This window comes from Lissotriton vulgaris, chromosome 11 (genome assembly GCF_964263255.1).
Source record: "Lissotriton vulgaris chromosome 11, aLisVul1.2, whole genome shotgun sequence".
Lineage (NCBI taxonomy): Eukaryota > Metazoa > Chordata > Amphibia > Caudata > Salamandridae > Lissotriton > Lissotriton vulgaris.
In genome coordinates, this window is record NC_141699.1 from 1,045,105,043 (window position 1) to 1,045,129,189 (window position 24,147).

The following is a 24,147-nucleotide window of genomic DNA, read 5'->3' on the forward strand; positions in this document are numbered from 1 at the left end:
TTTGCAATATGACATATAGGTACATAAGTCGCAGTGCAAAATCAGAGGTCGGTCGCAAAAAGTTGGTGCACAGTTTTGAACTATATTTTGCTCCCTGTCTCTAGCTAAAAATGGCCTGTGAGTAACAATACATCTAAAAATATTTTTTAATTACATTATAATAAAATAACTTTTAGGAATCAATTCGACCATGCGAAAAATACTGGCACTTTGGCATCACAGATCCTGGAACCAGGTGATAATGGAACTGTAATGAACATTTTAAAAGAATAGAAAACCAGCCATTCTATGTGTTAAGAATGCTAGTGTGTAGAGTCAGTCAAGTAGCTGTCCAGATGAATTGACCAATGACGTTATCACGCATTCATTCCTGACGCACGGTGGCGACAGTAAATAATATTTGAGAAAGCACAATATGGAGGCCAACAGAGTCGGGTTGGGAGTGACAGCGTGATGCTGTACAACCTGATAATGAATACCTGCCTGCTGAAAATAGATGACGGACTATGGCGCGCTGAGACACCGACCAGATTTCATCACATCATATCACAATGAGCACAATATTGTCCGCAGTAAGTTGCTTCTGTCTCTCCGAAGCCTTTAATCTCCCTTCTGGGCCCCAAGTGTCCAAACCCTGTTCGTCAGCTCAGCACATCTCGTGTGCATAATTAGGTTAAGTCAGTGAAGTTTCTTGTCATGTCATGTTAGATCACTGGCAGAATGGCTCACTGCAGAGCTACAGAACCATGTGGAGTGTGGAAAAATGCCAAAAAGAACAAAACAAATTAATTTGAGCTCAATATTCATGAAATAATTTGTGTAAATAAAACTCCGGTGGGCTGTGCTTTAAATCCACTCATTACGCAGAAACCACGTAAACGAATACCGCGATCAGATGCATACATTTGGCTAATTATGTTTAGATGTGCGTGGGCCTCTCTGGCGCACGTGACTGCAGGCACACTTACATTAAAAAAAAAAATAATGAAGCGAAATGTTTCAAACAAATGTTTGCCAATATAAAATGTATATAACACGTTGAATTAAGTGAAAGAAAAACTATTTAAACACAATTGGTTAAATAACACTGCATATTTGGAATTTATAAACATGTCTCTGGGGAAAACTGTTGAAAACAACTCATTAAAACAGCAATGGAATGAACGAACATGCAATAGTTGTTGATTAGGGTGCACATCAACGATGCTGGAAGTAATGAGCATGTAGGGCCATTTGCATGTTGGATAGCTTTGATCCAATATCCAGTTCATCCCATCCACCCACAAAAATATCGACTCTAAAATAATGAGTAGCGCTATCTCATCGAGGTAAGGATATATGCGTTATTATACATTCACTACTCATAAATCAACACCTATGTACCATATGCACATTGGTGAAGTTATCTTTGGTTCAGCAGGTGCAGTGGCACCAATTCTCAGATGCCAGAGGGGCCCACGGAGCCCTCCCTGTATTTTAAAATCCAAACAGCAGCCAGGGGATCCACTTCTTTCCTTGCACTAGGTCCTAGGACACACTAGCTTCACTAGAGCATATAAAGAAATATAAATATATATATATATATATATATATATATATATATATATATATATATATATATATATATATATATATATATATATATATATATATATATATATATATATATATATATATAATATATTGGGTAAGTAAGCAAACAAGTATAACTATTATATGCGTGATTCTTTCTTCTTATTTAAACTTTATTTACAATGCTAAAATAAAAAAATAAAAAAAAATGTTAAAACACAGAAATGGAAAGCTTACCTACCAATCTATTTCGAAAGCAATTACAGGCACAGTGTCTGCCCCTATTTAGTGGTCTATTAAGAGTTACATGGTGCACAGTTCATGGAATTAGTAGAAAGGAGTCCTTTCCCGCAATGGCTGTGAGACGCCAGCAGTCTGTTCCAGCGCGGGTGTCGCAGGTTGCTTCTTACGGACACATCGGTACCGTTAAGATACGGCCAACTATTCTTTTAAGGCCGACCGGAGACGGCATTTTTAAACATTGATTGTATAACGAGCTCTATGACTGCATTCTCGCGTTTTCTATCTGTAGCTACGTCAAAGTTTGCAATATTTTCCCCAATACCAGGCATCTGACAGAAACATCATTTCAATACCCCAAAATCTTCCGCAATATTATAGCCAGAGCGCTAGGTGTTTTCCGTTACTGGGCAACTCCGATAGAATCAGTGGAGGAACGACAGGCCAGATAGATACATCATCTATCTTGACTACACACAAAGAAGTCCTTCCCCTAAGGAGAGTCAATAACGATTACCTTTGAAACCCATATTGTTTCCTCAAGAATTTGATTTAGAAAGGAAGATTTCAGTATCCTTTCCATTTGCAACATCCTATGTCATTGATATTACTGTGGCCCCTGAAGAAGGCGTTCCAAATAACGCCGAAACGCGCGTCGAACAATACAATCTGTTTGCCACGAATACATGTTATGCTATATGTATTTTTAATGGGATATATTGTGTTTTGAATTATTTGGTTGTTTATGTAACAGGTTTATTTTGTGTATTTTATTGATTGTTTTTAACCATGAACATTCGTTTACTTATTAAATGAGACTTTATATTTTTATATTTACTTAGTTTGGTGTCTTCCTTACGATTTCTCCCTTGTTATATGTCGATAATCTGCCATTTTGTTTACATTGTCTATTTCCCTGTACTTTGAATTAATTTTCTGAACAGGGGGTCCTTGTTATTTACATTAGTCATCGTCGAGGCTACCATCGATGAGGGATGTGAGAACCTGCAGCAAGGATACATTGTGAGCGACAGTTCAGATGAGGCAACTGGCTGTGCAATGTGATGAGGGTCTTTGTAACGGAGCAGATCCATGCAGCAGCAGTGATGTGTCAGTTCTGCTCAGGGTTGCATCGTGCAGCAGAGGAGGTGCATCAGTTCCACTGTATCCAAAGTGACTGACAGAGCACCTTAGGTCCACCTCCAAGGGTCCAGGACTGGGATGGAAGCACTTGTCAGGGTAAACTCACAGAGGGCAGAGTCCAGGTGCTAGGTTCAAGGTTGTTTGAGCCTTCTGTCTGTGAAGCTAAAGTCAGGATGCTAACTAACTAGCCCTTGAAGTTACTTTGGGGACCTGGGTTCAACAAATGCAGGTCCAGTTCTTCGCACTCAGGTAAGAGGGCAGCAGATCAGCACAGCAGGGCAGCAGTTCTTAAGAGCAGCAGTACAGCAGAGTGGCAGTCCTTTCAGCAGCACAGCAGTCCTCCTTCCTGGCACAATATCCAGAGATCCAGAAGTGTACTGAAGAGTTGGTGCCTGGGGTTCAATATTTAAACATGGTGCTCTTCCTTTGGAAGGTGGGAGAAGCTTCTAGTGATTCCCCTTTGATGTCCCCAGTAATCCTGCCATCCCTGCCTTAGCCACAGGCTATTTAAAAGGGGTATGTAGCACTTTGTGTGGAGGCAGGACACACCCTCTTCTTCTAGCAGTGATGGCCCATCAAGCACCCCTACGCTCTCTATTGTGTGTGTGGTTGTCCAGTAGAAATACACAAAGCACAACTGTCAGCTTCATTCAGTCATGTGACCTAGAGGCAGCCTAAAGCCACTAAATTGCTGAGGCAACTTTCCAAAAGTGACATTTTCAAAATTGGAATTTAAAATCTGACGTCACCATAAGAATTACAATTTCAAAGGCATCAAACATGAACTGATTAGCGGCTCCCACTTGGAAATTACAGGTTATTAAATGCAGCAAGGTAGCTTCAATGTTTTCCTATAGGAGAGTTAGGCCTTGAAGTGAAACATGAATGTAAGAGTGTTTCACTCCCAGAACATGTAAAACTTCAAATTACATGCCCCACTTGTGAACTACATTGCAGCCTGTCCTGTGGGCTCCTTCGAACCTGTCCAAGGGGGGATTCATATGCCTTAAAAAGAAAGGTATAGGCCAGGCAAATGGTTTATTTTGCCCGGTCGAAATGGCAGTTTAAAAACTGCATACACAGGCTGCAATGGCAGGCCTGAGACGCGCCTCCCGCCCAAAAATGGCTTCCCGGGGGGATCGAGGCACTCCGCCATACGTTCGGGGGGACCGAGTGGTCGCCCCTTTCCATTAGCCCTGGTTAGCTGCTGTAAAGTGTGCAGAGTCCTAAGGCCAGCAAAACTAATTCAGCAAAAAGTGGTGGGTAAATGCAAAAGGTATGGGGGTGACACTGCAGAGAGGGCCAGGTCCAACAGAGACAAAAGGTTGAGTTACTTTAGATGGTCATTACATTCCAAGTTAAATTGGATTATCCTTTTTCCAGTAATACATGGACACACCCTCACCCTCCCGACGACCTGCTTAAATCCTTGGAGCCTAGAGCCTTCCTATGATAAAGATAGTACTTTTGCTGTTCGCAGACATGAGGAATAGAAATAGATCAGGGGGTGTATAATTCACATTTGGTGGCTTCAAATTACTCATCTCAGGAGTGGAAAATATTATGCAGTGGTAAAATCATAAGCACCAGGTTACTGCCAGGAGTAAAGTGATTAATTACCTCTATCAATACACTATAAAACAATACAAAAATACATGTTAATATATAAAAATGCTTCATTGGCCCGACTGATGATGATCTTACAAGTGTAGCCAAAGCATTAAGGGTTTATAGGTGATGCACAGATTTTGCATAAGTAGATCAGCCTAAAAAGAAGACTATTATCACCAAAAGTAACAACAAATATGAGATGGCCTTTATGTAAGCCAAACCATTACCACTGACGCCTCTTGAAGAATAGGTTACCAGTGTTAAACACTAAGATAAGGACAGATGAGTGGATTCCCCCATCAGAATGCCTTCCATAGCAAGGAAGGATGCAGGCTGACTGTATTTTTGTTATGTAAGGCTCTCATAGAGAACCTCTAGTATTAACTGTTGCGAGAGAACCTCTAGCAACAGTTAATACTAAAACTGGTTGCCCACTGTTGTGATCTGATAAAAGCCTTCCGGCCAGGCTGACGGGCCTCCCTGTTTGCCCTGCCTGCTTTTACTGAATACAGAAAGCACCGCTGCAGGAGGTGGAAGGAAGGCAGGGAAGGTGGTGGGGGTTGGTTTGGGAATTGCAGGTAAGGTTTTTTTAATTTAGGACAGTAAAGATAGGCTGTTATATATGGCTCCCCCATTACTCCTCTGCCCCTGTGTATGAGTTGAAAGCCAGGGAAGATGATTTTGGAGCCATACATATCAAAATATTATAGATGGGTAAAAAGTGAATTACGGGGATGTTTTTCACTTCCGGGTTCTGTGTGACATCATAGACAGCTTGAGCTCCGCTCTCAGTTTCTATTTGGTGTCACTGAGAACCCCTCGGTGTAAAACTTCTCCATAATTCACTCTAGATTCTCCATCAGCAGTAACTTTTAACCCCACTGCAATACATTTTTTGTCTTTAGAGCTGATGTCAGTAGCCAGGATGTGTTGCACAAAACCAACTCTTTACTAGGGAAGTAGTCACTGCCAGGTGGATTAATAGTTTGGTGAAAAAGATGTGGCATTAAGTCCAATAGTGTGGGGAGAGTGAATACTATTTGTTGTCCAGTAAGATTTCTAGTACTGCCCCCTTCTTAGAATATTTCCTTATTTAAAGCATGGGGAATAATGTGCAAGTGGTTTCCACAATCCATCGTTAATGGGTACAAAAACAATCCTAGGTAGTCAGTCAGTACAATTTCAAGAATTATGTCATTCTTCAACTATGTATTGGCGGTAAACATCCTTTACCACAAAGTTTTTACCACGCGATACCTTTACCACGCGGCCGTTACAACGCAAGTCGTTACCACGACTTGCGCTGGAGGGCGCTAAAGGATTAAAAATAGTAAATTTACTATCCCAACACCTTCCCTAGGGTCCACGGGGACTGATGTTAGAATAGTAAATTATACTATTCGAAATCCGCGCCCCCAACGCAAGTCGTCGACTTGCGTTGTAAGGGATGCGGTGTAAAGGGATGCGTAGGTGCCAATACGGATGTATGACGGTACAACGCGTACCGTCATACATCCGTATTGGCACCTATAGTGAAGCTCAGTTTGTTTTAATCACTGTCTTCTTGTGACCCATACAAAACCCTTTTTAGAATCAATGTACAATGTGTGTGCAATGGCCCAAATGTACAAGTTATTAACTTGGGCATACATCTATTTTGTGACACTCACATTAGACCTCATGTAACCTCTTCTAAATCGGTATTGATCTGGATGTAGCTTGAGAAAGATGGTTATCCAGTGTGTGAATCTTAACTACCCAAATCCCTCAAAAGAAGGTGCTCGTGTATTTCATTTAATGCTCGTTAGCTTGTCCAGCCCATGAAATTCCCAGGCATCCTAAAAAGCTCATTAGACAAACAGATTGCTCAATTTCTCCGAGTTATCTCACAAACCTCCTTAGACTCCAGGAACTAATGGTATAAATTCCAAATTAGCTCACCAACGGATGGAGTCATTTTTTGTGGCGCGCTTTGTTTAATAAGCAGTTGTACATGCACGGAAGTGCTTCTGAACACACTGCTTAGCAATAAAGATAAGGGTGGGTTTTAAATCTCAAGTGACAGGTTGGAAGGACCAGCTCTGATTCTGAGCAGGCTCATCTGCACTGTACAGGGAGGGGATGCTTCAAATGTATGGTCTGATTACTGGGGCTTATGAAACATGAATTTCCTATACTAATTTCTGTTTTGTTTTACTAAGGTAGCCGAATATTTATGTAGCAGATAACTTAAACCCATTTTTCCCTGTTTCTCTGGGGTTTCTGTTTCTATAGTTTCAACATTGCCATTAGTAATACTAACTAGGTGTAGAGCATTTGAGTGAAAAACTATTCTTGTGAGTTCCTGGCCACTACAGGAGTTTGTTTTTAACTCTGTGGTCATTGCATGGACAGCATGATCAGTGAGATTGGAGATGTTAGCTGGAGATTTCTCAAGAGTCACTATGAAGTACCCATCTAAAAAGGTGGGATGAAGAGCACGTGCAGATCAGGAGCTGGAGTGGTATTGCGAAGGATGGGAGAGGTTAAGGGTGCCATTTGGAGGGAGTCCAGCAATCTTAAAATTAAAGACCCTTTTTGACACATTTCAAATCAATCCAAATATTGAGCTATAGGAACTTGAAAAAATCTGCCAATGTATAGATTGGTGAGTTAGCACTTGCCACAAACACCTTTCGGTTTTTGCTTCGATCTCAATGAGCTAGCTTAGTAGGTTGAACGCCCGCTGCAGTGTGCTGTGAGTACCCTGCTGGTTGCAGGTTCCAGTGACAGAAAGATCACTTGTTGGTTTAATGCACTTGCTGCAGATGTCACCAAAACTGCGACAAAGGCTGCGACAAAGACTGTTTTGAGGCTCCGACCCAATGAGAATTCACAGAAAGTTGAGGGTCTGCTGCTCCCTTCTCTGTATGACTTCTCTTTTTAATTATAACCTCAAATCGAACACATACACAACTTGTTTCAAAACAGCAGTTAATCACATCGTTGGGTGAAATGATTAAGATATGGGATTTAATTACCCATCTGCCTTCTTAGCTGAAAAAAATCTATACATAGTAAAAAAAATTGAAGTTGACATATATTTACTGGTCGTTGTATTCAACTGTCAACCAAGTGTGAAGAGAGTGCTGTGGATAGCCCACCTGCCTGCCCACTCTGAACACAGAGATGTCAGAACTGCATACACCACAGGGATCATCCAGCCTGTAATTTATCAGAGGGATGTGGAAGTGGAAATATTTGAAGATTAAAGGATGGATTACCTGTTCAAGAGAGGTGTTATTATAGCCTTATAGCCCGCCGTAGAGGGCTATACCGGCTATTAAAGGCCCTCTCCAGCGTTAAAGGCCCCGAGCCGAAGGCGAGGACCTTTAACAAGGGAGAGGGACTTTAATAGCGGTATAGCCCATCTACGAAGGGCTATAAGGCTATTAGAATATTCTGTCACTAGAGGACAGAATGTTCTAACAGAAAAAACAAAGTCTTTTGGGAGCGTGAGGGGATTGGAATCCCCTAAGGTTCCCTGAAGCCTCTGTTCACAGCCAGAGCTGTGAACAAAGAAACATTGGAATGTTGGAGCTCCAGGCTTATGCCAGCCATTATAAGCCCAGAGCACTCCATTGTTTTCAATGGAGCTCCCAACATTCCAATGTTCTAATTTGTATTATTGTTATAAGTAATATAGATTTTTTTATTTGGGACTTTTACAACTACGTTGGTCATACAAGCCTTAGGTGACATCACATGTTGGACCATCACACATCTGAGAAAGAAGACGTGTGACTTAAGGAGGCCAGATGGCATTTGTTTAGTAGTACCAAATAATGGTATGTTGGCCAGTTCTTTTTTAAAACACAAGACTCTCTAATCCTCAGTCCTGAAGAGGAAGAGAGTAAAAGGTAAAAACCTTTACCATATCTACCCGGCCATGGGAATACTAAGTGAATTGTGTAAACTTTCTTCAGACCCTGCCTTGGAAGGCTGAAGGCTACCAATGACACTGAAGTTTTCAGAATTACACTTGTAAGTCCTTCTTTTCTGGTAGTGGAAGCACAGGCACTAGTCACTACATGTCCACTTCTCTTTTCAGAGCTTGGCATTCAGACTCCCTGCTTTAATAAACCATGTTAAAAATGACACCCTATTTACAGACCTCAAATTGTATAAAGTATATGTGATTAACATGTAATATATATGGAGGATCCAGAGATTTACAACAACTACACAATGATGCTGTGAATTTTAGACTTTCTTCTCTGAAAACTGTTTTGATTTATTTAATCATTTAATCAGCAATGCTATCCTCTACCACTTAGAATGTCTTTGAGTATATCCATAAAATACCGCAGACTTTTGTGAACAAAATTGTAATCTGAGAAAGCCACACAACCATTAATGATCAGTGAAGTACCAGCTTGTCAAAATAGTTTACTAATTTAGAAATGTGCAATCGCTTTAGCTCCAAGGGGTATATCCCACTGCTTGGTATAATTAGTATCTGTCATGTCACTTAATTCAAATCAATTGTCACATTAATAGCAGCGTATCCTAATTGATTCTCAGCTGAGATCATCACTGGAGATCTTGTAATTAGCAGCACTGTGTACACATTGCCAGAGCAGGGGAAGTCAGCCCTTAGTCACTCTGACAATGATGGCTAACATAGATATTTTACTTTCTTGCACAGTGACAGAAGGCAGATGATAGAGAGGCGGCTGGAATATTCATTTTCTAAGTTTCCAATATTTTAGGACAGAATTGTTATGTTAGTGACATCTGTTAATCATAGCTTGATCATTGGCTTTTTTTCTTTTGCCCCTTGCAGATGTAATATAAAGCAAAGATGCACAAAATAACATTAAAGTAGGGGGTCAGAATAACAGAGACAAGATTAACTTATTGAACTGCATGATTGTCATGTAGGTACTCTTTCGTTAGGATTCACAAGAAAACTGTCCTGTTCACGAAAATCAACAAAAATTAAGGTTTTTATCTCTAAGCCTAATATTCATGTGTCAAATATTGCCCTTGTAGAAAATGTGCTGATATATATTTATATTTAAGGTGAACTTGTGCCTTAATTTACTATACCTTAATGTACTCTATTACTAACAAGGAAATATTTTCCAGGTGGAGAAATCCTTCCAGAATGTATTGATGTCTTTTTTCCAAGTGTATATACGCATGTTTTATAGAGTATTTATCCAGAAAAATGAATGCCTACTCCTCGGAAAGTTTAGATTGTGTGAATGTTACAAACAATTGTCTAGGTTTCATCACCTGCTGAAACTTACATGATTTCCAATTTTACCATTGATAGCCCGACTCTTATGGCAGTGGAATATCTGCCACAATTAGAGATTTTCACTTGTAGGTCTACAAAGATATTTGTAAAGGATAGGAGTTGGGGAGGGGGAGAGGGAGGGGAGGGGAGGGTTAGGGGGAGAGGAGTTGGCCTACAGGCTAGGGCGGTCGACCTCGAATCTGGGGAACTGGGTTCGAGTCTCAGCAATGACACTGAACATCCTGTGATTCTGGGCAAATCACTTAACCTCCCCGTGCCTAACCAAAATCAATGGTGCTATATAGAGTGCTCTGATACCTGATTCGGGTCAAGTTCATGCTATATAAAACTCTGAAGAAAAAAAATATATTACAAAATACTATATTTTATCTACCAAATGAAATGATTCATAAACTGTTTGTGCACATAATCTATGAAAATTGTGCTTTTGATTTTTAGATAAAATGTAGTCCAAAATCTAGCACTGAACTTTGTTTAACAATGATAAGTTATGCAATAAACGAGATTTAGGCACAGCAGGTATTACATTTTATAGCAACACAAGGAAACTTAACAATTCTTGGAAATCCACCTAGTTTCATCCATTCACTATGAAGTACTTAAAAGGGAACTCCTCATTTTTCTGTAAGAAATAAATACTTGGAGAGGGAGAGAAAAATCAAAAACCTCCTGTGTGGTGTGATTGGGCTCTTCTAAACTAGTAAATGAGACCTCACCTAAAGGAAGAGTCCTATCCCTAGGTGCACTCAATCTCAGCTTTTGGAAAAAATATACAGGATTAAGAATTACTCTTTAGAGTTAGGGAAAATGAAGGTGGAATTTATAACACTTCAAATAATATCATAGCTAAAGGATAACAAAAAACCTAGAGGTTCAAATGATGTTTTATTAAAAAAAAGGTACAAATTCACTATTAGAAGGATTATTATAAATGAACAAAAAATTAACAAAAGATTGAAAACAAGGTAGAGCAGTCCCAACAAAAGTAATTGAAGACACCATTTCCAAAAACTTGTATTGTACTCTTTCCTATATCAGACGTAGAACGTCTAATAATTGTCATGCACCATCATAGAAATCTCAAATGCACCCAATGCAGAGGTGAAACCAACCCGCAAATGAACAATGTCTTAAAGCCCCAAGGATTACGTAAGGAACCAGTGGTCACCATGGACGTAGTAACGTATTTTGCTTTCAGAACTGAAATGTATCCAATTTCTAGAGGAAACTTTTAATATGGAGCAGAATTCACTGACTGTCTTTCTGCACCTTACTTAGGGAAGAAAATTCTGCTGGTGAATAAAAGTATGATCCCAAATCTTTGAGAAGGTGCCTAAACAAAGCAAAAATCAGTCCAATGTGTCAAAGGCGCAGAATCTACAGTTGCTGATACACTGAGGCAAAACACTCCAGGGAAGGAAACGTCTTTATGACAAAAATCTTAAGCTGCCACTAAGTGCTTTTCACTGGCAGACAAAAAATACATGGTTCCTGGATGCCTCTAAGCCTTCCATCAGACATTACTCTCCTTTCAGTTTCCCTGAAGCTTATGCAGCAGTCTATCTTCGAGGACTCTGCCTGGTAGGGGATTAGTAAACAAGATACATCCATCTTTTTTTTTTACTATTACACAGTTAGGCACCATGGTTTTGTTGACGTGTTCCCTCCTGATTTGGGATGAGGCCTTCCCCCCCAGGCGTCTCAAGGCAAATTGCAGCTGTCCAATGAGGGCCACATAGCACTTGTGTCATCATTATCACAAATTTAATGATGAAGGAGCAGAATTTTCATCTCACTCAAAAATGGCTGAGTCATACCTCACTACTGACTTGCACCTTTTACAGAAACTAAAACTCAGTATCAAAAGAAACTTTAAATTAGAGCAACAATAGAGAAAATGAAGTGCTTCACTTATAAAGACTACGGTGCGATTTATATGTTGACAGTAAGCAATCTGCCATGATTAAACAGCTCCGATGGAATAAGCGCCGTCAGAGACAGACCTCTAGTTCCACCCATTTGATTTAGAATGCGGAGCAGTATAGATCAGTTTTCACTGCCCGTCCCTATCAGTAAAATCCTGGCTGTAAGGGGCAGTGAAAAGTGCTAAATGCTCCTTTCACCATGAGAGAGGACTCCCATGGCAAGGGGAGCATTTTCTTTTTAAAAAGAAAGCAGTTTAGTAGAAGACTTCGTTAGATTGATGGAGCCGTGCACCAGACTTAAAAAAGCATTGACAGAAATGGCTGTGATGACAGTTCCCACCAAGGCTTTAGAAATGACTGCCAGCTTGGCGGACATTTTTATATTTGGTGGGTGAAGTAGTCTCACCCTGGTGGACGTTAAGTCCGCCGCCAGGCCATGGAAGATTACTCCGTCTGCCAAATTAGGAATTGGGCTCTATGTCTCTAAAGAAGGAAATATAGGGGTACTTTTTTACTTAACTTGGGGCTGCTTCTTGCACATTTCTGAATTTTACCTTGTTCACAAATAATTCCAGGAGTGGTAATGGAAATCCCTGGAGTATTCCAATTTGCAAACTATAATCAATGGAATTTCTTCCAGGTGGAAATGTCTTAATGTGTAAATTTCATTTACACTTGTATACATACATTTTTCCTACAGGATTTTTTTTTCCTTTGGAGAAACCTAAATCCTCAATAATGAGACTGAATGGAAGCCCATCCTCCTATGTGCTGAGCTTTGAAAATAATTGACACCCTCATTTAGAGGGGGGGGGGGGCGACCTGCCATGTCAGTAGCAGCTATGGCCTTTTCTCCCATGGTGTAGAAATGTAGATATACTCCACTCCACTGCGGCGGTTGCTCTGTGGGATGGTTATCTAATCTAAACATATTGTGACAATACTGTGAGCCCACCTGTAATTGTAAAACTGAGGTTTTTAATTAAGTTATTGGAATATGGAGTGAATGCCACCCATCCTGTCAGCTCACCAATCACAGGAGAAATAAAGCGCATTCCTTATCTATTCAACCTAAAATCACTAATCTACAACTAACATCTCTCCATAACCCTAAACAAAATATGTTCTTCTTACCATGCATAGCAAAACATTTACAGACTGACATTTCAGTTGTTAAGTCATTTTACTGCCTACATTTCAGCTGTTAGTCATTTTACTGCCTAGTGCCAGGATATGACATTTTGATACCTTTGTGTGTGATTTATTGAATTATTAATTTTTACATATGAGGTTACTGCTATTCCAATACCTTTCTTATTAAATACTGGTTCATATCACTATTTCATCCATGCATGAATGTAAAAATAGATGTATACATAATTCATGCTTCACAGTGTACTGGATACAAATTGATGTTCATGAGCGTTACTCTTGCAAAATATATTATTACCTACATTTTATTATATATAACAATATATGATTTGAACAATATTGATGTTCAAAAAACATTTGATAAGGGAGGATTTACCAAATCTTCAGAACACACGTTTCTCATATCAAAGACTCATGGCTTAACTGCTTGTTCAGCCCTCCAGAAGACAGAGCTGAAAGGTCCTTTTGGATTACAAGGATTAGCTGCTGTTTTGCTTTACTTACAGTGCACAGTGATATCTGTGTGCTTGTTCCAACAGGATGTATGGATGTCCTACTATACATTTGTGCCGCTGGAGGCTTCTGGTCTGATATTTAATATCTACATGAAATAATCCCACTTCTAAAGCTTACTCTTCCGCACTTCGCACCAGTTGCAGTCATGCGTAATGTTGTCTCGCTAGTTGTTTGCAGATAATGCATGAGTGCCATAAGATGTTTATGTGCAACTGGATGCAGACGTGTCAGAGCCTTGATATGTCCCATTTCTAATGATGATCCTCCCAGTCTTTCTGTGTAATTTACGGGTGAATAATGATGTCCTCTGGGTTGTTCGGTCTGGATGCATAGGTGCCAGTTCATGCCTAGACCTCAGAAAAAAAGACTGCTACCTGGATCTAGCTATCTGAGATTTAGCTTGGAGGTCCCACTATTTATGAAACATGAGGAGAGGGGCATGTTTGACACCATTTGTTTTAACTAAACAAGGGCCTACAACTTTTCTTTCTCCTCCACCCCATCAGACTTTATCCAAGGGTACCAGAACAAAGTACCATGGTCACAGGATTGGCCTTGGAAAACAGAATTTCTGCTACCAACATTGCATTATCTTGGGGAGTGGGTCCTGTGAAGCTAGTCTATGTAACACTGTAAGCAGCGAATTAAGTAGTAAAAGAATAAGTGGTGGTGCACAAAGTTTTCTCAAGCAGCCTAAGGCCAGCCTTTCTCAATGTTGGCATGCCGAATACAAGTCTTGATTCCACCTCAAGCCTCTTAAATTCACCACCAGACACTTCCTGCCTCTTTATCTCACTCTTGCAGTGTCCTGCTTTCTCCCTCTGCCACGGTTTTCCCATAATTCTCTTACTCTCTATTCCCCCCCTAGTGTTCACTTCTCTCTCTTGTTCTTGGTCAAAGTCCGATGAGGAACAGTATGCGCCAGTTCACTGAAAAGAAAGCCGGCGGGCTCCACCTGCAATGACCTGCTCAAATTAAGTGCTGACTTTAGGTATCTCTCACCACAGATAAGTAGTGCACTGTGCTGCAGACTTTACATACTTCACCACCATTCACAATTGTGACGCAATCCTCATTACAGGGGAATGGTTTGATTCTTCACATGTCAATCAAAGCGCGACTACTCAGCCGTGAGGGTCCTAAGGTGCTGGCAGTAGGGGGGAGGGGAGGGCTGTGTCTGCAGTTCAGTCGAAGAGCCAAGTCTTGATGTCCTTCCTGAATTGCGGCAGCAATGGTGATTCCCTGAGGTGGAGAGGCAGGGAGTTCCAGGTCATCGCAACTAGGTAAGAGAAGGATCTTCCTCCAGCGGTGGTCTTGTGGATCTATAGGACGGTGGCCAGGGCCAGTCTGGTGGAGCAGAGATGTCTGGTGGGGGTGTGGAAGGAGAGGCGGTAGTTGAAGTAAGCAGCTCCGGTATTGTGTAGGGCTGTGTAGGCGTGCTTGAGCAGCTTGAAGGCGATTCTCCTGTTGACAGGTAGGCAGTGAAGGGTCTCTCATGTGGCCGGTGATGTGGTTACAGCGTGGGATGTTGAGGATGAGTCTGGTGGAGGTGTTCTGGATGGTCTGCAGTTTCTTTGGGAGTTTATGGGTGGTGCAGGTGTATAGTGTGTTGCCGTAGTTGATTGTGCTGCTGACAAGCACATGGAGGACAGTTTTTCAAGATCCACTTGAAGATCTTACAAATGAGACGGTGTGTGTGGAAGAAGACGGACATGACGGCATTGATTTGGAAGTTCATTGACAGCGAGGAGTCCTGGATGATGCAGAGGTTTGGTGCATGGTCCTGGGTGTGGGAGATTCCAAGCACTGAGGGCTACCAAGAGTTGTCCCAGGCAGAGGCGGAGGAGTCCAGGATGAGGACTTCAGTATTGTTTGAGTTAATCTTGTGCAAGCTGTCCTTTATCCAAGTGACGACTGCCTTCATTTCATCGTAGAAGCTGTCCTTGTGCACATAAGCTGCATGATAGTTCTAATACAGAAGAATGTCTCATTGTAAGCCACAAGTCCTAGTGCACTAATCTGCCATCTTAAAACCTATGGAACTTCTCTCCTGCCACATGCCTCTTTCCACCACAGAGCAACCACCTTCAAGCTTTTTGAATGGCCATCACAACCCCAGATAGACTTCATTGACCAAATAAATATTTGCTCTTATCACCATCTCCTGCATTTAAAACACTAACAAGACTTTACAATCCCTTTGAGGACTTTATGAACAGAACTACCATATTTCACTCCACAACTAAAGTCAACACACTTCTCAATACCCCGAGCACAACTCTGAAAAGCAATATCAAGTCAGCACTCCATTGATGAAATATGTTGTGCCAATATCCAAGCTCTCTACCAATGTGTAACTCCAAGAGTGTAAGGAAAACAAATGCTAGATTTTAGAAACTTTGCTCAGGATCCACACTTCTTATTTTGACATACAATACATCAACCATTACTGAAGAATCTGAAACAAAGTACACTGTCTGTTAAAAGCAGTGAAACAATACAGCATCCATGGCCTTACCATCCCATACCTGACTTCACAGCCATTCTCCCACAAAACACCGCCTGCCCCTCCTCATCATTTGCAACTCCCTAAGCCAAGACACTTTTGTTTGCATTCTCAAAATAGGGCAGCTCCTACCACTGATGCATTACACTGCAGCTACAAGAGCCATGTCAGTCAATACTATCAACTCAGCTTCAGGCTTAGATGCAGCACTAAGACAACAAACATCCAAGTTGTGGACAAACCCACTTCTTAATTACTTCCAGGAAATCCCCAGCCTCCTGATCTTGCTTTATGTGATGGCAGGTTTTGGAACATCAACCACAATGTGTGAAATAGGAGGCTAAAATTAAGTCGAAATCCTGATAAAAATTTGTGGGAGCAGTGCAATTACATAAACAGCCAACAGTATGGTCAATGGGTGGTCTCAATTGAATTTAGAAAAGCCCCAACCATCCTATTAAAATTTGAATTAAGATTTTTTATATTTGTGAATTAACTATTTCACAATTTTTGTATTTGTTTGATGAATGCTTGTTTCCCTATTTTTGTGTATTGTTTTGAAGCTCAAATCATCCAACTGCTAAGGCCGGGGTAACCTGATTCAAATAATGACTCAGTGGGGGTACCCAAATTCCACTAATGCTTAAGGGGCAGGTCCACAGAAGTCAAAAGTTTATGAACCACTGGCCTAGACTTTCATAAATACATGTGTGTTAGCCCCAATCAGGGACCACTGCATGCTTACAAATGTTGGTGAGCATTATGTAAAAGTCCTCAAATCCATAACCAAGGAAACCATCCCTTTGACTTTGAGAGATAAGGGGAAGAGGGGTTGGTCGAGCCACCTCATTTGGTGGAATGCGGAAAGAGGTAGGTTAATTGGCTGCGCTATCCATAGCTGCTGATTTGAATAAGCCACCCCTATTAATGCTGAAAGTATTATGCTTCCACTCCTAGTGAACTTGAAAACACAATCTTGGTGTTCACGCTTTAAAGTAGCTGGGCCTGGTGGCTCAGCGGACTAATGTGTCCACTGAAGGGGTCTGCGTTCGACCTCAGGGTCATAGGTTCAAATCCTTGGGTCCACTCAGCCTTTCATCCATCTGAGGTTGGGAAAATGAGTACCATTGAGTTGGGTACCAATCAACGTCTGTTATTCAGTGCCAAGATAGCCTCTGGGTGAATGCTCGAATTACAAATACATGGTATGTTAAAACCTTGGCTGCAGCTGGAATTCTGCGCCGGTTCTTGACATTCCGATCGCGGGCGTGGTCATGATGCTCCCAGCCGTCATCAGCACACGCCCACCGTGACTCATGACGACTAGGAGCCGTCATCAGCACCGAAGGGGTTAAAAAAGAAAGTGGCAGGAGGACAATAACTTAAACACCACAGAACCGACACATTTTGATAACATTGCGGAAACAAAGTGATGTGTAGCAGACAAAGTGAAGAAAGTAATCTAGTCACAATTTCAACACTTCTTTTTTAAAGGCCACTAGAAAGTCATTCCGCGGCTCCGTTTGCAGAGCCAGCCCCAGAAGTCAGCTGCAAAGCATTTTTTTTTCAAATATGTCAAACATTGAATTATTAGAGGAGAAACTGTACGAAGGGTAAAAAGGACATGTCGACATAGTCTTACTGCAAGCTCGAAAAACAAGATTTTGGGATATGTCAGAACAGTCAGCGTGGAACTTTACTAAGAAAAGCAAAGTCGAGCGTATGTTGTTGCAGAGGTAATGAAATACAAGCATTTAAAATATCTTTGTAAGCTTTTTTAACACCCTCAGTTCTATGGACCAATACCGCTTGCTGTGCAGTCAGCCATTAAAATTGTACTTTATTTAATTGGATTGGTACCTATATGTGTGATACAAGCTTGAATGCAAAGTCAATTTGGGCATAGCATTATTCAGTTTAATAAATCATCGCTTAATAATATAAACAAGTTGTACTTGAATAAAGACAGAATTCCATTGAGGTGGTATTATCGACCTTAAAAAGAAAACGGCAGCAAAAGCTCAATTTTTTCCCTGTAGTTTTATATAGCGCGAAATTGACCCGAAGTTATCAAGTATGGGAGCGCTTTACATGAGCACCAGTTGCACATTCATTTTTGTCAGGAACGAGGAGAATAAGTGATTTGCACAGAATCATTAGAGTTTGAGGGTCATTGCCGAGACTCAAACCCGGTTCTCCAGGTTTGAGATAGATCGCCTTTGCCTTAGGCCACAAGTGGAGAAGTGTGGCTCACTGGTTAGAGGAGGCAGACCTGGAAGCAGAGGTCAGCCCGATACCAGGGTTCAATTCCCGGCTCGGCGGGTTCTTGAGTCCTAAAAAATGTCCATGGACTTGACAATTCTCGCTCCGGTGCCTACTAGATTCATGGGTTCACACTCTGCGACTCTGGGCAATAGCTTGCTTAATCTCCACAACGGCCCCTTGCGGCGGGATGCCTGGCTTTCACCTTGCGGATACCCTGCCGGGGTTATCTCACAGGGGAATACCAGGACGGGTTCGCTAAGCAAGCGCTTAGAAACCGATCGGTGATTTGCGCTATATAAATTCCTGTACATTTACATCCCCTCGTTGGCATTACTTTGAATGTATTTCACTCTGTAGAGAAGTGAGATTGCCTTGCATCTGTTTATTCACATAGTTTCATTTCTTTATCGAGATTAGCTGACGCGGCTAAATACTTTTCAGATCAATTTAATTTTGTGATCAACACTTCTATAATGACCTTTTTAATGCAATATTGGTTATGAACATAATACAGTTTATCTGTGAAAAAAAGCGGATATTTATTTATTGGTTGTGACCCTAATGTAGAAAATCCTTCTCAAAACACAAGAGTAATGATGGTTTTATTATTAAGTTTTTGCAAAACTTTCTCTGGTCGAATTATGGCGTAGGAAAGGGCTCTCCCCCAACGTTTGGATAAAGTCACTTTCACTGGGGATGCGCCATGAACGTTACACTCAGAAAAACATCTACCGGGGGATATCTGCAAAAAAACCTCTTTGTCACCATCTACACGAAGGCAGCCTGACCATCTTTAAGAAAACTACATGTAAGGTCGTTTCATTTCCCTGAGAGTGATCCTTTCATTTTTAAGGGGAGAGGATGTAGTCTTACATACGGCTAGAGCGGTCGACCTAGAAGCTGGGGAACCGTCTTTGAGTCTCGGCAATGATGCTCAACATCCTGTGATTCTGGGCAAATCACTCAGGGCCCCATTATGATGGCGGGTGGATCACCACCGCCGGCCCGGCGGTGGCGATCCGCCCACAAAATGTCCCATGTACACCCCCGCCATATTAGTATGGCGGGGGGGCACTGAGGCGGACGGAAAAGGACCTCAATATGGTGGCGGTGCCTTGCAGTCACCGCCATCCATATTAGGATGTGCCAGTTTCAATGCCTTTCCATGGCGGAGAGTCCTCCATGGAAAGGAATGCAGTTTTAGCTTTGGGGGCCTGTTGCGGGCCCCAAATGGGAGGGGGCTGCACTTGGAGGGTACCTGTGCTACCCCCCAACATTGGCATGTACAAGGAGGCAGGCACTGCACAACATGCATATATTGCATTGTGGCAGGAGCTGCTTGCAGCACCGCCTGCCGCAATGCGACATATGCGGGATGCCACTGCCACGGTGACGGTGGCATCCTAATTGCCTTCGCGGGACCGCTGCACGTCATGCCGGCGGTCGCGTTTGCCATTGCAAATTCCACCCGCCATAGTAATGATGCCCTTAATCTCCTGGTGCCTAACAAAAGGTGAATGTGTCCATCTGTAACAAAACTGTCGCTCATGAAAAGCGCTCTGATACCTGATATATTCGAGTCTAGTTTGTGCTATATAAAACAAACAAACAAAAAAAATCTTGTCTCCAAATCTGACCGCTGTTACGCCATCTTAAACGAATAAATATGCAGTTTTCGGACTTGCACAAAGTGGTAAAACACTTTAGCTGATTTGATACAGGAAGAATGCATTGAACTTGTTGTTGGAAAACTATACGACTTCCCTTCAATGACACAAGTTTGATTCAAGTTCTCAGAGTGTCACATCAAAGAGGAAGTCTCTCAATAATAAGGCTTATGTTCCTTCCTTTTACTTCCTGACTCTGGGCCACTTATCATTCCTCTCATAAGCACCCTACATTAAATATGCTTTCCTGAGTACCTGGAGTGTTTCCTGCATTACAGTAGAATAGTTGAACTGTGAGGCTTCAACAATAGATTAAGAAAAAAAATAAAACACCTCCCACTTTGAAGCAATCCCAAAAGGCATCAGGAAAGAAAGCACAGCCAGTGAGATCAACCAGTGACCCCTCCACCGCCCACCAACACACACACACTTCCACATTAAGGTGTCGTTATTAGCTTCTACTATTATTCTTTCGCACACATTTTTCTTTTTTCCATCTTTTTCTGCGTCATGCTCTCCTCTGTTCCATAGAAATTACAACTCTGTCCTGCCTCTGCTTCTATTTTTCCTTCTCTTACTCTTTCGCTTACAATGTCTCCTCATCTCCTCTCTCACTGATCTTTTTCTTTCACCTTTTCAATATTGCCACACTCTCTTTCTTGGTCAATTCAGTTGCCTTTGTTGGAAATTGTAGGCCCAACCCTCTTACAGGATACTTTTTTAAATTTTGTTTATTTATTTATACAATTTAGCGAAACAGCAAACATCAGTATGCCATGGTACAGTGTCACACATCTTTCATCTAATAATTCACATCTTGCATTTTCAAAACATCTTACACAGCCGGAATGCCAACAACCCAGTCCGGGCAGGCGGCGAAATTAGGAAAGTCTAGAGACATTGCAACCGGGAAAAGTCAGTCGCCCCTCAGGAGTGTTGTTTGAGCGAACCCCACAATGACCCAATGCCCTTGCAGGGATTAGTGCAATCTGCCTGTGGCACATACCTTCACAAGCGTAAACTACTTTCAGTGCGCCCTTCTACCTAGCTTTCAAGTAATAACTCATACCACAGCATCGGTCCACACATCGCAGGGAAGGACCAGGTGAGGGAAAGTACAACCACCTCAAGGAGCCTCGTCAGCCTCTGCAGAGCCCCGCCATCTGTATCCACTGCATCTTCCCCCTGCACCCTTGTGTTGTTTAGCATATACGTGGTATATAATCCCCAAAACTTCTTCGGGTGGCTCCTTGGCGGGAGCAACTCACTATAGGTTTCAGATTGAGTAGAACAATACAGCATGTCGTGGAACCAGTGTTGCAGCGTCGGCACCGGGCCCCTCATCCAGCACATTGCAACTCGTCTCTTGGCCATTAAAAGCCCCATGTCGACCAACCTACGCATAGCCTTGGGCAAAGACTTAGTGTACCCCAGGAGTGCCATCAGTTGATCAAGTGTTAGCTCAGTTTCCACCACTCTCCCCAGCTCCCTGAATATGTCCACCTAGTAAGAATGTATTCCCGGGTACAGCCAGGCCAAATGCAGAAAATCAGCAGATGTCGATAGGCATCTCTCACAGTTGAAGTCTTCACGCAAACCATATCTGAATAGCCTCTCAGGGGTGTAGTATGTCCTCTTAAGAAACTTGAAATGTACAAGCCTATGCCTGCCATGGAGTGATACTTTCCTAGTGGTCACACAGCAGTAAGTCCACTTGGCGTCCTCCAACTGGACATTCAAATCCTGTTGCCAAGCCAGCTTTGCCGCGGTATATTTATGCTCCCTATGTGTCATGGCGAGCTTGTATAATGCTGTGATCTTCTTTCGGGGGGTAATCAGTCTTAATAACATTTGGTAATTCCCCGACTTCTGGGGGTTCTTCCATTTCCTCCCCAAGCAGAGCCCTAAGTGCCCTGCGCACCCTGTGAAAGTGGAAGTTATTCAGCAGAGTGCCTCCACCTGAAGCCCCTTCAATCTGCTCAAAGGTCCGAACCGTCCCATCAAGAAAGAGGTCCCCTGAGACCTCCACCTTCATTACATGCAACGCCCAAACCACACCCCTGTCCATACACGGTTCCAGCCATCTCAAAATGTAAATTGTAAATTGATACTTGTATAGCGCACTACTCACCCGCAAGGGTCTCAAGGCGCTTGTACGAATACCGCCGTGGAACCCATCCTGGCTTTCCCTGTGAGGCGTCCACTCCTGGGCACCCCCAAGGTGGAGACCAGGCATCCTTAGCATTGTGGGGGCCGTTGTGGAGATTAAGCAAGCTATTGCCCAGAGTTGCAGAGTGGGGCCCATGATTAGAATAGGCACCAAGGCGAGAATTATCAGGTCCGTGGAATTTTTGAGCCCAAGACCCGCCAAGGCGGGGAATTGAACCCTGGTCCCGGGCTAGACCTCTGCATCAGGGTCTGCGTCTTGTCTCCCCTGCCCATCGTAACTGGCATATCTTGTTCCACAGAGAAGGGCGTATGAGCACACACGCTCCACTATCACCCGACTCAGCAGGTAGGGAAGCACTGCCTTAGGCCACCCAGCGCAATCCACCACAGGATGAGCCGCAATCACACAGGGTTGATAGTCGCAATTCTGGTGTCACAGCCACTCCACGGACCAAAAACGATCTAAGCACCAGGTAGGTCCCAAGACTGCCCTCTCACTCACCGCCAGCTTTGGGGTAGTTGCTCGCTGATATTCGCTCCAGACCATTGGCAGCCCACTCCTCTCACCGCACAACAGCACAATGGCCCAGCAGACACCACAACGAGCGTGTATGCAGCGCTATAGCAAGGTAAACGGAGGGGCGGAGGCCAATCGCAAGCCCTGCACCCCCACAATAAAATACTAGGTGAGGTGCAGGTGGTTTATCCAGGACAAGTCCCCAGCGTCTATATTCAGGGTTCGGATCGTGAACCCGCCCCTCTCCACCTCACAGCGCCCACAGCCGTCGCCAGCAAATTTTCTGCCCCTGTAAGTCCAACCACCAGTGTCGCCAATGGCCTAGCCCCCGTTAACAGCCGGACAAGGGAGCCACTGTCCGCATCACTGGCACCCCGTCCCCCACCACGTGATGGCTACTCCGGGCTGTGGCATTCAGAATTCGATGTGGCCCCCGGCAGCCGTGACCGCACACCATTCACCCCTCTGGCGCTCACCTCACGGGGCAGATCGAACATATAGCAGGGGGGTACTGGGGCTCTCCAAATGGTCAGATCTCTCCTGCCCACTGTTGCGCAGGTGCACATTCTTCAGGCCCTCAGGGCAGCCTACCACCGCAACCCATGCCTCAAGAGAAAAGTTCCAGACACATGTTGAACTACGTCTCACGGCGTCAGCACTCAATGTGGCTCAGGGATTCACGGCCCAGCCGCCGCCGCACTTTCACCCCGTATAACTCCCTCCTCAAGCACCAGATCACGCCTCCAAATAGATCGCCGGCTGCCGCTCGTCCTCCGCTGTCGCTGGCACTGCAGAGGTGGTCAGGGAATCTCCAATGCTGCAGGATAAGTTCAGGATAGTGCTGTGACAATAGTCAGCTCTGGGCCCAAGCGGCCATCGCAGTTGTGAGCTAGCTCCGCCCCCCTCTTACAGGATACTTATGAGCAACCGTGTCAGTCTACGATAAAATTCAAATAAGGCACACAAAAGCTAATGCATCATTTAATGTGATATCAGAGGAGACCCCATGTCTCCTGGTGGTTCGCTTTGTCCTTGACAATCAACTTCTATTAAATACAATAGCTCTCAGGGATCCCCGCGAGACACTGTCATTTCCATTGTAAATGTAGATATAATCAGTGACCGCAAGTGTAATATACCACAATAGGAAAGCCTAAGCAGTGATGTCCCAATCTTAAGGGGGTTTGGGCTCTGCCCTACCAAAAGTCTTTGCCATAACTCTACAGTTCCGAGGTGCAACCTTCTGCTCCAAATCCTTAATGTGGAGGCAAAATCTCTGAACCTGCTTCTGTGATGAAACTAAGATATTATGACTTTAGGAGGTGGCTACACCACATCTCTGTGAGAGAGTTGCGGGCTGAAATTATGACCCTCGGCTTAATAGCAGAGTAATGTGACACCATGCACCACAGGATAGGTAACAGTCCATTGCTTGCAGTATGGTGACTGCCTATGTTGCAAGCTTGCAATGTCTACTATATTTAAAATATGAATGAGAGCAGGGCTTTACACGCAGGATCTACTGCTTAGGGAAACAATTGATGCAGGTGCAGAAGTCA